General features: G+C 55.1%; 1 protein-coding gene across 1 annotated transcript in view; it reads left to right on the forward strand.

Annotated features, from left to right (window-relative positions):
- Window positions 1–14,417, forward strand: part of LOC120375429 (zinc finger protein 551-like) — a gene marked incomplete at both ends in the record, with an annotated part of 536,130 nt that overhangs the window by 138,194 nt on the left and 383,519 nt on the right. The gene's annotated exons all lie outside the window — the stretch shown is intronic.

Raw genomic sequence — 14,417 nt, forward strand, 5'->3', positions numbered from 1 at the left:
AATGAACCGGTGATGGTGTGGCTGATCTGGTTAGGTCCTGTGATGGTGTCGCTGGTGTAGATATGTGGGCAGAGTTGGCATCGAGGTTTGTTGCATGGATTGGTTCCTGAGCTAGTGTTACTATGGTGCAGGGTGCAGTTACTGGTGAGAATATGCTTCAGGTTGGCAGGTTGTCTGTGGGCGAGGACTGGCCTGCCACCCAAGGCCTGTGAAAGTGTGGGATCATTCTCCAAGATGGGTTGTAGATCCCTGATGATGCGCTGGAGGGGTTTTAGCTGGGGACTGTATGTGATGGCCAGTGGAGTCCTGTTGGTTTCTTTCTTGAGTTTGTCTTGCAGTAGGAGGCTTCTGGGTACACGTCTGGCTCTGTTGATCTGTCTCCTTATTTCCTCGTGCGGGTACTGTAGTTTTGAGAATGCTTGATGGAGATTTTGTAGGTGTTGGTCTCTGTCTGTGGGGTTAGAGCAGATGCGGTTGTACCTCAGTGCTTGGCTGTAGACAATGGATCTTGTGGTGTGCCCGGGATGGAAGCTGGAGGCATGAAGGTAGGCATAGCGGTCGGTAGGTTTTCCTATACCCAAATCTGTGCTGGGGGGTGAGCGTCTGTCTTCCCTGTCCCATCTGTGCTAGAGCAGACCACTAGATTGAGAGAGACAGTCAACAACGATTAAGGCTAAGATTATATAAAGGGGGTCACAGAATCACAGAATTCGTGACTGTCAGAGATCCACAGCTATCAGCCACCAGTGGCGGAAGGGGCTCCCACAGGCCCATGCCACCACAGATGGACCCCACAGCTCCCAGCTACTGAGAGCAGCGGGATGCCCCCAGAGCTCCGAGCTGCCATGGGTGGATCCCAGAGCTCCCAGGTACCACATGTGACAGGGGGACCCTGGAGCTCCCAGTGGGGTGACTGGGTTATAAAGTCTGGTCAGCGGTGCTGCGGGGCTCAGGCAGGCTGGTCCCTACGTGTCCTAGGGCACCGCACTGCGCCCTGGAAGTGGCCAGTAGGTCCCCCCTGCTGCACCACTGACCAGGAGCCGCCCGAGGTAAGTCTGCACCCCAACCCCCTGCCCCAGCCCTGAACCCCCTGAACCCCAGAGCCCCCTCTTGCACCCCAGAGCCCTCACCCCTCTGCACTTCAACCTCCTGCCTCAGCCCAGAGCTTCCTCCCACACCTGGAACCCCGCATACCGGCCCCCACCCCCGAGCCATCACGCCATCCTGGACCCCAACCCCCTGCCTCAACCCACAGCCCCCTCCTGCACTCTGAATCCTCAGCCCCACCCTGCAGCCTGGAGCCCCTCCTCCACCCCAAACCCCTCATCTCCCACAGCTCCCACAGGCAGACCCTGGAGCTCCCAGCAGCCATGGGTGGCCGGGGAGCCCCCACAGCCCCACACCACTGCGTATGGACCCTGCAGCTCCTACGAGTGGACCCCAGAGCTCCCAGCTGCTGCGGATGGACCCAGGATTTCCCAATAGGCATTGATGGCGTGAGGACCCTGCAGCCTCATGTCATTGCTAATAGACCCTGCAGCTCCGAAGACCCTGGAGCTCCCAGCCGCCCCAGGCAGCCCTCAGCCGCCCGAGGCAAGAGAGGGAGCCCCCAGCTCTCAGACACTGCAGGCAGAGCCTGGCGTTCCCAGTCACCAGGGTGGGGGTGAGGAGAAGCCGCAGCCCCCGGCCCTTGCAGATGGCCCCGTAGCTCCCAGCCGCCGCAGGTGTATGCCAGAGCCCCCAGCTGCCATCGGGACCCTGCAGCCCCCGGCCGCCATGGGCAGGAACCGTCACCCCGCGACCGGCAGAAAACAGCCGCGTGCGGAAGCCCCTCGCACCCTGTGACCCCCCCGGTGCTGCGGCTTCTCGCCAGGCAGGAGGTGGTGCCCAGTAGTTTCCCCAGGAATTGAAATTAGAGGGGGTGTTTGAATTCACAGGGGGGCTGTCAGGGCCAATGAGATATATAAAAGAGATGTGAATAAAGTAAATGTTTTGTTAGGATAATGCAAACTTAACATAAGGATAATGCAAGTTACACATAACAGGTCTAGATTTCTAAAAATATATATAATTTAAAAAAAATGTATTTAATTTAAATTGACTTTTGAAAAGTAAGCCATCATGGGATAAGAGGGAAGTCCTCTCATGGATCAGTAACTGGTTAAAATCTTGGAAACAAAGGGTAGGAATAAATTATCAGTTTTCAGAATGGAGAGAGATGGTATCCCAGAGGGGTCAGTACTGGGACCATTACTGTTCAACATACTCATAAATGATCTGGAAAAATGGGTAAACAGTGAAGTGACAAAATTTGCAGATGATACAAAACTGTTCAAGATAGTTAGTTAAGTCCCAGGCAGACTGCGAAGAGTTACAAAGGGATCTCACAAAACTGGGTGATTGGGCAACAAAATGGCAGATGAAATTCAATGTTGATAAATGGCTTCATCGGATGCACAGAATGGAACATATAGTGAGGATATATGTATATGCACACACACATACACACAGAGAACATGAAAAGGTGGGAGTTGCCCAACCAACTCTAAGAGGCTAATTAATTAAGATGAGCTATTCTCAGCAGGAGAAAAAAAACTTTTGTAGTGATAATCAAGATGACCCATTTAAGATAGTTTGACAAGAAGGTGTGAGGATAGTTAACATGGGGAAATGGATTCAATGTGTGTAATGGCTCAGCCATTTCCAGTCTCTATTTAAGCCTAAATTGATTGTATCTAGTTTGCATATTAATTCAAGTTCAGCAGTTTCTCGTTGGAGTCTGTTTTTGAGGCTTTCTGTTGCAAAATTGCCACCTTTAAATCTGTTACTGAACGGCCAGAGGTTGAAGTGTTCTCCTATTGGTGTTTGAATGTTATAATTCTTGACGTCTGCTTTACATCCCATTTATTTTTTTGCACAGAGACTGTCTGGTTTGGCCAATGTACATGGCAGAGGGGCATTGCTGGCACATAATGGCATATATCACATTGGTAGATGTGGAGGTGAACGAGCCCCTGATGGCATGGCTGATGTGATTAGGTCGTATTATGGTGTCACTTGAATAGATATGTGGACAGAGTTGGCATCGGGCTTTGTTGCAAGGATAGATTCCTGGGTTAGTGTTGTTGTTCTGTGGTTGCTGGTGAGGATTTGCTTCAGGTTTGGGGGTTGTCTGTAAGCAAGGACTGGCATGTCTCCCAAGATCTGGGAGCGTGAGGGATCATCTTTCAGGATAGGTTGTAGATCTTTGATGATTCGCTAGAGAGGTTTTAATTGGGGGATGAACGTAAAGGCCAGTGGTGTTCTGTTATTTTCTATGTTGGGCCTGTCTTGTAGTAGGTGACTTCTGGGTTCTCTTCTGGCTCGGTCAACCTGTTTTTTCACTTCAGCAGGTGGGTAATGTAGTTTTAAGAATGCTTGATAGAGATCTTGTAGGTGTTTATCTCTGTCTGAGGGATTGGAGCAAATACGGTTGTATCTTAGAGCTTGGCTATAGACAATGGATCATGTGGGGTGTCCTGGATGGAAGCTGGAGGCATGTAGGTAAGTATAGCGGTCAGTGGGTTTCCGGTACAGGGTTGTGTTTATGTGACCATCGCTTATCAGCACAGTACTGTCAAGGAACTGAACCACTTGAGGGAATTGATCTAGCCCGAGGTAGATGGAGGGATGGAAATTGTTAAAATTATAGTGGAATTCCTCAAGGGCTTCTTTTTCATGAGTCCTGATGATGAAGATGTCTTCAGTGTAGCGCAAGTACAGTAGGGGCATTAGGAGACGAGAGCTAAGGAAGCGTTATTTTAAGTCAGCCATAAAAATGTTGGCATACTGTGGGGCCATTTGGGTACCCATAGCAGTGCCGCTGACTTGAAGATATATATTGTCCTCAAATGTGAAATGGTTGTGGGTGAGGCCAAAGTCGCGAAGTTCAGCCACACGGTTTGGCATGTAACTAGTTCACAAAACTGCAGGGGGGTGTTGGGAAATCAGTGCTCATGCCCCTGGCCAGCCTATTTCCCTTTGCTGCTCTGAAACGTACCCACACGTGCAGGCCCCGAAGCTGGGCCCGGGGGCGGAAGGCCAGGGAGAGGATTTGGCTAGGACCAGCGTGTCCTTGTGAGGTAATTGTCTCTCTGGAGGTGAAAGTCATCAGTTCGGGGTGCGAAGGGAAGTGGCCGTAGAAGGAGAATGCAAGGCATGTGGTGGGCAGGCCAGGGATTTCTTTGTTGCCCCCTTGAAAAGGGATCACCCTCCCCGTTGGGAAATTGAACCCCAGTCTCCCGCGTGACAGGCAGGGACACTCACCACTATACTAACGAGGAAAGGGGCACAGGGAGGGGCCCCAGCTCCCACAGACCAGCTATGGTCAGCGTACACCTACACCGTAGCATGGGCCCCAGCAGGCAACAGCACCCCTGGCCCTCTTCTGCTTCCCAAAGGCTTTGGCCGCAGCAACAGCCCTGGGAAAAGCCCTGGCCCTCCTCACCTGCCCTTGCCCAGCACGACGCCTTTCCGGGCCTACACAGCTCCTCACACAACACCCGCCTGGGACCTTGCCCTCACCTACCAGCTCAGCAGCACCTTTTTTCCTCTCAAAACCTCCTCTTGACACCCTCCCCCTTCCACACTTCACACTCACCTCATCACAAACTCACCCACGGCCCCTTTGGCTTCTCAAGCGCCTCTGGAGGGACGCAGCTTCCCAGGCACGCAGATCCTTCCCTTCAACGCGCACTGGACGGACATTCGAAACACAGCCCTTTCCAGGAGGGAATGCGCTGCTTTTGGACCCTGGCGCCCAGCAAGAAGTCCTGGGACTCGTTTTCTGACGGATGGACCCCACTGACTTGCCTTTACCAAGCAGAAACTAAGGACCGGCTGATGGCTCTCTTTGCAAACGGACGTCATCAGACTGAGCCACGAGGCGTGCTGCAGGATAGCCCCTCCCCACCAAAAATTAATGCCGTGACCCAGATTTGAACCGAGGTTGCTGCGGCCACGGCGCAGAGTACTAACCACTATACGATCACGGCCAGGCGCTGGGAGCGCAGGCAGCAACCTACGGGAAAATCCTCAGCTCTGCTCTCTCGGGGCGGCCACCTACCTCGCCGGCGGGCACGGGTATTTCTCAAGTCTCCCCATTACAGTCACAGGTAAAATGCTGAGCAAAGGAAAAAATAGAGGAAGCCAATCCCATGCCTGTCCCTTTTTCTGTCTTCCTCCACCCCTGGACCAAGTCCCTCCCCGTTTGTCTGGGCCATTGTACTATACTATACTCCCCACTATACTCAAGAGGATAGGGGACCTGGCCAACCTCGCGGAGGGGGGGGACAGACCATGGGACGAGGTGGCCGTAAAAGGTTACTGTGGGAGAAGGGGTTCCTGTACCGAGAATGGGCTCCCCCAGGGAAAATGGAGTCGGGGGGATCAGGAGGCAGCTGGTGGTACCCCAGAAGTATCGCCACCAGCTGCTGTGCCAGGCCCATGACATTCCCCCCTCAGGGCACCAGGGAGCCTGGCGTACCCAGCAGAAGCTGCTACGGAGCTTTTACTGGCCTGGGGTCTTTACCCATGTCCGGCAGCACTGCCGCTCCTGTGACTTCTGCCAGAGGGGGAGGAAGGATTTGGACTGCACCCTTAGCAAGTTTGCAGATGACACTAAAGTGGGAGGAGTGGTTGATACGCTGGAGGGTAGGGCTAGGATACAGAGGGACCTAGACAAATTAGAGGATTGGGCCAAAAGAAATATGATGACGTTCAACAAGGACAAGTGCAGAGTTCTGCACTTAGGACGGAAGAATCCCATGCACTGCTACAGACTAGGGACCGAATGGCTGGGCAGCAGTTCCGCAGAAAAGGACCTAGGGGTTACGGTGGACGAAAAGCTGAATATGAGTCAACAGTGTGCCCTTGTTGCCAAGAAGGCTAATGGCATTTTGGGTTGTATAAGTAGGGGCATTTCCAGCAGATCGAGGGAAGTGATCATTCCCCTCTATTCAGCACTGGTGAGGCCTCATCTGGAGTACTGTGTCCAGTTTTGGGCCCCACACTACAAGAAGGATGTGGAGAAATTGGAGAGAGTCCAGCGGAGGGCAACAAAAATGATTAGGGGGCTGGAACACATGACTTATGAGGAGAGTCTGAGGGAACTGGGATTGTTTAGCCTGCAGTAGAGAAGAATGAGCGGGGATTTGATAGCTGCTTTCGACTACCTGAAAGGGGGTTCCAAACAGGATGGATCTAGACTGTCCTCAGTGGTAGAAGATGACAGAACAAGGAGTAACGGTCTCAAGTTGCAGAGGGGGAGGTTTAGGCTGGATATTAGGAAAAACTTTTTCACTAGTAGGGTGGTGAAGAACTGGAATGGGTTACCTAGGGAGGTGGTGGAATCTCCTTCCTTAGAGGTTTTTAAGGTCAGGCTTGACAAAGCCCTGGCTGGGATGATTTAGTTGGGTTTGGTCCTGCTTTGAGCAGGGGGTTGGACTACATGACCTCCTGAGGTCCCTTCCAACCCTGAGATTCTATGATTCTATGAAGTCCCGGGACAGGGGGAAGATGGCTGTAAGACCCTTGCCCCGCCCCGAGGAGCCTGTCCAGAGGGGGGCCAGGGTCAAAAGGGGGGCTCTGAACCGAGAGAGCCCGAATCACAGCCCCCCAGACTGGAACATGGGGAGAAGGCCCCAGCCCAGCGGGCACCCCAGGAGTACTGGGGTGGGGAAAGGGCACAGGCGGCATAAGGCTTCCCCCCTGCAACCTGCAAGTGCCCTCGAGTCCCCCCGACCTACAGGGGGGCAGGAAACTGGAATGACCTGGGGTAACTCTTCCCCCAGAACGGGGGGGACCCTGGGGCAGCCATGGGAATGTAGGTGGGTTCGAACTTCCCCAGGTCACTGGCTGGAGTGACCCCGCTCAGTTCGGTCTCGAAGGGGGGAGAGGTGTTACGAAGTGGGACTGTTCGTACTGGGGGCTGGGAATGCTGGGTGCAGGCCTCTAAGTATCTAGCAAAGCAGAAGGCCTGCGCAACCGAATGCCTGACACTCTGTCTCCTAGCAACTGATGGCCCGAGCACCTCCCCTGCAAAGGTGCATCTAAAGGTGTTGGAGACAAAGGGGTCAGGTGACCTCCTGGCCCGGGAAAGAAGCTGGGCAGAGAGGAAGGGCCGGAGGGGGTTGGGCAGACTGGAGCTGGCTAGGGAAAAGAGGGGAGGCAGAGAGAGAGGGCTCTGATCCCCAAGGGGGGCTGTGGGGCTCCGGGGCCCCAAGATGGACCTAACAGGGGGGATCCGGTTATCTGTGCCTGCAAGACCTGTGTTGGACTGTGTTCCTGTCGTCTAAATAAACCTTCTGCTTTACTGGCTGGCTGAGAGTCCTTGTGAATCGGCAGGGAGCCCGGGGGTGCAGGGCCTGACTCCCCTACACTCCGTGACAGACACCCTCCCCCTTCCACACTTCAGACTCACCTCATCACAAACTCACCCACGGCCCCTTTGGCTTCTCAAGCGCCTCTGGAGGGACGCAGCTTCCCAGGCACGCAGATCCTTCCCTTCAACGCGCACTGGACGGACATTCGAAACACAGCCCTTTCCAGGAGGGAATGCGCTGCTTTTGGACCCTGGCGCCCAGCAGGAAGTCCTGGGACTCTTTTTCTGACGGATGGACCCCCCGGACTTTCCTTTCCCAAGCAGAAACTAAGGACCGGCTGATGGCTCTCTTTGCAAACGGACGCCATCAGGCTGAGCCACGAGGCGTGCTGCAGGATAGCCCCTCCCCACCAAAAATTAATGCTGTGACCCGGATTCGAACCGAGGTTGCTGCGGCCACGGCGCAGAGTACTAACCACTATACGATCACGGCCAGGCGCTGCAGGCGCAGGCAGCAGCCCAGCAAAAATTGCTCAGCTCTGCGCTCTCGGGGCGGCCACCTACCTTGCCAGCGGCCACAGGTATTTCTCAAGTCTCCCCATTACAGTCACAGGTAAAATGCTGAGCAAAGGAAAAAATAGAGGAAGCCAATCCCATGCCTGTCCCTTTTTCTGTCTTCCTCCACCCCTGGACCAAGTCCCTCCCCGTTTGTCTGGGCCATTGTCCTCATGCCCCTGGCCAGCCTATTTCCCTTTGCCGCTCTGAAACGTGCCCCCACGTTCAGGCTCCGAAGCTGGGCCGGGGGACGGAAGGCCAGGGAGAGGCTTTGGCTAGGGCCAGCGTGTCCTTGCGAGGTAATTGTCTCTCTGGAGGTGAAAGTCATCAGTTCGGGGTGCGAAGGGAAGTGGCCGTAGAAGGAGAATGCCGGATGCCTTTTTGGGCCTACACAGCTCCTCACACAACACCCGCCTGGGACCTTGCCCTCACCTACCAGCTCAGCAGCACCTTTTTTCTCTCAAAACCTCCTCTTGCCACCCTCCCCCTTCCACACTTCAGACTCACCTCATCACAAACTCACCCACGGCCCCTTTGGCTTCTCAAGTGCCTCTGGAGGGACGCAGCTTCCCTGGCACGCAGATCCTTCCCTTCAATGCGCACTGGACGGACATTTGAAACACAGCCCTTTCCAGGAGGGAATGTGCTGCTTTTGGACCCTGGCGCCCAGCAAGAAGTCCTGGGACTCTTTTTCCGACGGATGGACCCCACTGACTTGCCTTTACCAAGCAGAAACTAAGGACCGACTGACATAGGCGGCAGGTTTGTATAATTTTTTTGTGGGGCCCAAAATGGTGGTGCCCCCCCTGATCCCACCCTGTAAGCCGATATAAAATGAAGCTACAATGCGTCAGCGCCACAAGATTACAAGGGTCAATTAAAAGTGGAAAGTCAGAAGCAGCACTTGCCTACTTCAATATACGGTATTATATTTTGTTGCACCTGTTGTGATGAAGTGGGAATATTCTTAATATTTTCTCTGAATACTGTGTGGGTGCCTCAGTTTCCCCTGTAAGATGCTACTTGAAGGTGTTGGGGACAAAGAGATCAGGTGGCCTCCTTGTCTGGAAGAGACACAGAGGCCAGAGGAGGGAGTGTCAGTTTGGAGCTGGCTGTGGAAATGGGGAGAGACCCAGAACTTGGTTCTGGGCTGCCCGCCCCGCAAGATGGACCTGACAGAGGGGTTCTGTTTTCTGTACCAACAAGCTCTGTTTAAACTGTGTTCCCGTCATCTAATAAACCTTCTGTTTTACAGTCTGGCTGAGAGTCACATCTGACCAGGGGCGGCTCTAGACCCCAGCGCGCCAAGCAGGCGCGTGGGGCGGCCCTTTCCCGGGGGGGCGGCATTTGGCTCCGGTGGACCTGCTGCAGCCATGACTGCGGCGGGTGCCGTGGTCCTGCGGCTCCGGTTGAGCTCCCACAGGCATGCCTGCGGGAGCTCAACCGAGCCGCGGCGAGGGGACCCGCTAAGGACGAGGAAGGGCGGCGCAGCGCACCGCGCTGCTTGGGGCAGCCTGATTTCTAGAGCCGCCCCTGCATCTGACTGCGGAGTTGGGGTGCAGGGACCTCTGGCTACCCCAGGACCCCGCCTGGGCCGACTCACTGTGGAAAGTGCATGGTGTGGAAGGGCATGCTGAATGCTCTGAGGTCAGACCCAGGGAGGTGTAAGCTTCTTGCCCTGGAGATAGTCTGCTCAGAGAGGAGGCTCCCCCAGAGTCCTGACTGGCTTTGAAGGAGTGGTTCCAGAGCATCCCAGCATCCCCTTCCACCCCATGCACTTCCCAGAAGTCCGCACAGGCACTAACAGTCCCTCCTCTGGCCTTTGTCAAGAAGGCTAACAGCATTTTGGGCTGTATAAGTAGGGGCATTGCCAGCAGATCGAGGGACATGATCATTCTCCTCTATTCAACATTGGTGAGGCCTCATCTAGAGAACTACGTGCAGTTTTGGGCCCCACATTGCAAGAAGGATGTGGAAAAATTGGAAAATCCAGTGGAGGGCAACAAAAATGATTAGGGGGCTGGAGCACATGACTTCTGAGGAAAGGCTGAGGGAACTGGGATGGTTTAGTCTGCAGAAGAGAAGAATGAGGGAGGATTTAATAGCTGCTTTCAACTACCTGATAGGGGGTTACAAAGAGGATGGATCTAGACTGTTCTCAGTGGTAGCAGAGGACAGAAGAAGGAGTAATGATCTCAAGTTGCAGTGGGGGAGGTTTAGGTTGGATATTAAGAAAAACTTTTTCACTAGGAGAGTGGTGAAACACTGGAATGGGTTACCTAGGGAGGTGGTGGAATCTCCTTCCTTAGAGGTTTTTAAGGCCCGGCTTGACAAAGCCCTGGCTGGGATGATTTAGTTGGGAATTGGTCCTGCTTTGAGCATGAGGTTGGACTAGATGACCTCCTGAGGCCCCTTCCAACCCTGATATTCTATGATACTCTAAACTGACCACCAAATTTAAGTTGTGTGTTTTTCCTGTCAGGTGAGGACTCTGGGGCAGGGCTGGGGATAAGGAACTTGGGGTGCAGAAAGGCTGCCCCAGGGCTAGGGTCAAAGAGGACTCCCCTCCACCCTCCCTGGCAGCAGCAAGCTCCAGGAGAGGGACCCCTCCTCTCCCCCGCAGTTCACTGCACATGCTCCTAGGGTCCCTCTCAGGTCCAGAAAGCCCACTCGCCTCCCCTATGGTGGGTACCGAGGGGGGAGGTTGCCATCACGTGTGGCCTCCCCTGCTGCCACCCCTCACCATAGCCTCACTGGGGATGGGGCTGCCCCTTGCCCAGCATGGTGCAGGAGTGGGGACTGCAGGGTGGTAGCTGGGGAGGGGCAGACTATCACAAAATTCACCCAAGCCCCAGCTGCACAGGTCTAGGAAGCTCCCCTCCCCAGTGGTGTAGCCAGGTTCTAACATGAGGGGGAGCGAACACGTAAAAAAAGATGCCAGCCAACATATCCAATTACTAATCAGGTAGTTCTATAACAGGCTGCCCTGGACCCCATCACCCCCTGAAGCACAAGGTAGGGGTAGGCACCACCATGTTGTGCAACAAACACTTGACAAAATTACTGGACTTAGTGATGGACAATGCGGGCAGGTGGGTATTATGTCATTCAATCATTCAACCCATAAAATTGCACACATTTTGCCTCAGTGAAATTAAATATCCAGAGAATTACTGGGCCTGTGATGATGATGATGACCAGGGCTTGCTCACCTGTGGCTCCCCCTCCCTGTGCTGTGGAGGCACAGCCAGGCAGGTCTGCATCTGTAAGCAGTCACCCTGCCTCAGGTGCAGCTCCCATGGGCCCTGATAGCCACTAGACTGGGAGCCTCCCGGCCAATGGAATGGGCTGGGCTGCGGGGCGGAAGGCAAAGGGGGAGATTGTAGGGAGCTTTGGAGGAGGGGAGGCAGTGGGGAGGGAGTGGGCTGGCACAAAGGGAGGGCTCTCGGGAGAGGCGTGACCGGGTCTCTGGGGTCTTTGGGAGTGTCTCGTGGGGGCTGTGGGTTGTGTGGGTGTGTGTGGGGTGGGGGCAGTGATGGGCAGAGCCAGCTGCAACCTGGGTCTGCTTTGCGGGGGGTGTTGCTATAGTCCCCTCAGGAAGCTCCCCCCATCCTGTGTATTTTATACCAGCCCCGGGGTGCCCATTGCTGCCCTTTTCCCCGCCCACGGCTCCATCTGTCTGTCCCCACAACCCCCCAGCTGTGTCCTGGTGTGTGTCTGTCCCACAACCCCCTGGCTGTGTCCTTGTGTCTGTCTGTCCCACAACCCCCGGCTGTGTCTGTCTGTCTGCCCCCACCACCCCCGGCTGTGTCTGTCTGTCCCACAACCCCCCGCCCGTGTCCGTGTGTCTGGCTGCCCCCCCCCAGCTGTGTGTGTCTGTCCCAGACCCCCCCCGCTGTGTCTGTTTGTCCCCACCAACCCCCCAACCCGGCTGTGTCCTTGTGTCTGTCTGTCCCCACCACCCCCAGCAGTGTCTGTGTGTCAGTCCCCACCACAACCCAGGCTGTGTCCGTGTGTCGATCTGTCCCACAACCCCCTGGCTGTGTCCGTGTGTCTGGCTGCCCCCACCACCTCCGGCTGTGTCTGTCTGTCCCCACCACCCCCTGGCTGTGTCCTTGTGTCTGTCTGTCCCACAACCCCTGGCTGTGTCTCTGTGTCTGGCTGCCCCCACAGCTCACCGGCTGTGTCTGTCTGACAGGCACAGACCCTGCTGCTGCTCTGCCCAGGGCTCAGCCGCTGCCTGTGGCTCGCTCCCCCTCCCTGCTGTGGAGGCGCGGCCAGGCAGCTCCGGCACCGCCCCCGGCAGCTCCCATTGGCTGGGGTTCCCGGCCAATGGGCTGTGAGCCCAGTCGCTGCTGGGGCCTCTCCCGGGAGCTGCCGCTGCGGTGAGAGTGCCCGGCAGTGCGACGTGGGGACCCCCAAAGCACAGGGCCTGGGGCCCAAACATTGGTGGAGCTGGGCCCAGCTTCAGGATTATTGGTGGAGCCTGGGCCCCACGGGCCCATAGAACTCACCGCCTATGTGCCAGGGCCCTGTCGAAACTGTTCGAATTGGGCCCCGCACTTCCTAAAGCCGGCCCTGAGCACAGGCAAAGCAGAGGATGGTTTTGATCTATCAAGCTCTGGGTTACAGGCCTAGCACACTTCTGCTGCACCACTCTGCTGGCTTCTCACTCACAGTCCCCAGCACCCAGTCTCCAGCATCCACACTAGCACCTTGCAAGCTCTAGTGCTGGCAGGCAGATGCACTGGCTTTTGCTGGTGTTACCAGCAGGGGATCGGCGTCATGTACCACCCAGCCTTCCGGGGGCTCCAGGAAACACATCTGCAGGCATGGCCACACTCTGAGGCCACCAAAAATATTGTGATGAGACCCCCTGCTCCAGAGCATGGAGGGGGAAGCACCTAAGGCCAGCGGACAGCCTGGGCTAGGCAGATGCTCGGAGCAGAGCACCAGAGGGCTGCACCGGCTCCCTTCTTAGCAGCAAACTATCAATTCCCCTGACCCCTGAGACCGCAGCCTGCAGCTAAGGGTAGCGCCCACTGGGGGTTAACAGACAAACACACTCACCCATTGCACCACAGAGACACATGAATACAAAACTGCTGTTACCAAGGCTGCTGCCTAGCAGACTGCGCACCTGCCTGCCAGTACTAGTGCTCACCAGGTGTAGTGTGGAGGCTAGAGGCTGGGTGCTGGCTGTTACTTGCAAAAATCCAGCAGAGTGGTGCAGCAGAAGCGTGCTGGGCCCATAACCCAGCAATTGATGGATCAAAACCATCCTCTGCTAAAGATGTGCTTGTTTCCTTTCCCTCTGGGCCTTCAAGCAAGGCGGTGACCAGCAGAGTACCAGGAGCCTAGGCCATGAGGCAAGAGGTGGCTGAGGCGGGCGGCTGCCTGCCAGGGAGCTCTCTGGCTGCCTGAGCTGAAGGCAAGAGGCAGGCCTGGGCGTGGCGAGGGCCTCCTGTCCCGGAATGAGGCTGCAGTGCTTCCTGGTCCCCTTTTTCCACCCACACCGGCAGGCGGCTGCTGCGGGAGAACACGAGGGAGGCTCTCGGGATGCTAGGCAGCTCTGTGTGGCTGTCAGGGGAAAGAGCCTTCTTCTCTAAAGATGGCTGGCAGAAAGGTGGTGCTCAGCTCTGTAAGCAACCTGCCCAGTAGCCTCACTGCCAGGGGATGCAGACATTTCTGTAAGGTGCAGAAAGAGGGTATTTGGCTTCCAAGTTAATATGAGAAATATGCATTTAGGAGATGGAATTTCCATTCTTCCATCAGGGCCCCAGTGGTCTAATGGATAAGGCAGTGGCTTTCTAAGTCAGAGATTGTGGGTTCAAGTCCCATCTGGGGTGAAAAGCTGCCTTTTTCATGTATACTGCAAGGAAACCTTGGCCTTATTTTCACCAAGGAAGCTGGGAGATGTTTGAACACAAAATACTGGATCTTGGGAAAAATCCCCCAGAAATGGCATCTTGACAAATGCTTTCTAAACCCATCAGAGCTTTCTAAACCCAACAGTTAATACTAGTGTTTGTCTGAGACTAGAGGGAAGGGGAGTGTTTACTCCAAAACCTCAGTGAGTGAAACAGAGGGAAACAGCAAGGCTGTTCTGAAAGAGAATGGATCTGTCTGGAGACAAAGCAGCCCCTGAGAATGAGCAATGGTGTGAAAAGAAGAACTTCAAATGTGTGTTAGATGTTAGTTAGTGTTAGAGGGTTTATCCCTTCACCCTCCCATTACCGCGTTCTTCTTGTGTACACACAGAGTAGCAATACCCAAGGTGCAAACAATTAGATGTTTATTGGATTGAACTTCCAGCAAGCAATGATTCCAGTTTCCTTCCTCGGTGTCCTCATCCCAGCCCTGACGCCACAGAGCCTTGCCTGTGTCCCTGTTCCCATTCACCCCCTTAGCAAAACATAGGACATATGGTGACACATTTCCTGATAGGGCCAGGCATCAAGGTGGAAGGTGTTGATATTCCATTTGTCCCACTGCCCTGTGC

Source organism: Mauremys reevesii, linkage group 12, assembly GCF_016161935.1.
Source record: "Mauremys reevesii isolate NIE-2019 linkage group 12, ASM1616193v1, whole genome shotgun sequence".
NCBI lineage: Eukaryota > Metazoa > Chordata > Testudines > Geoemydidae > Mauremys > Mauremys reevesii.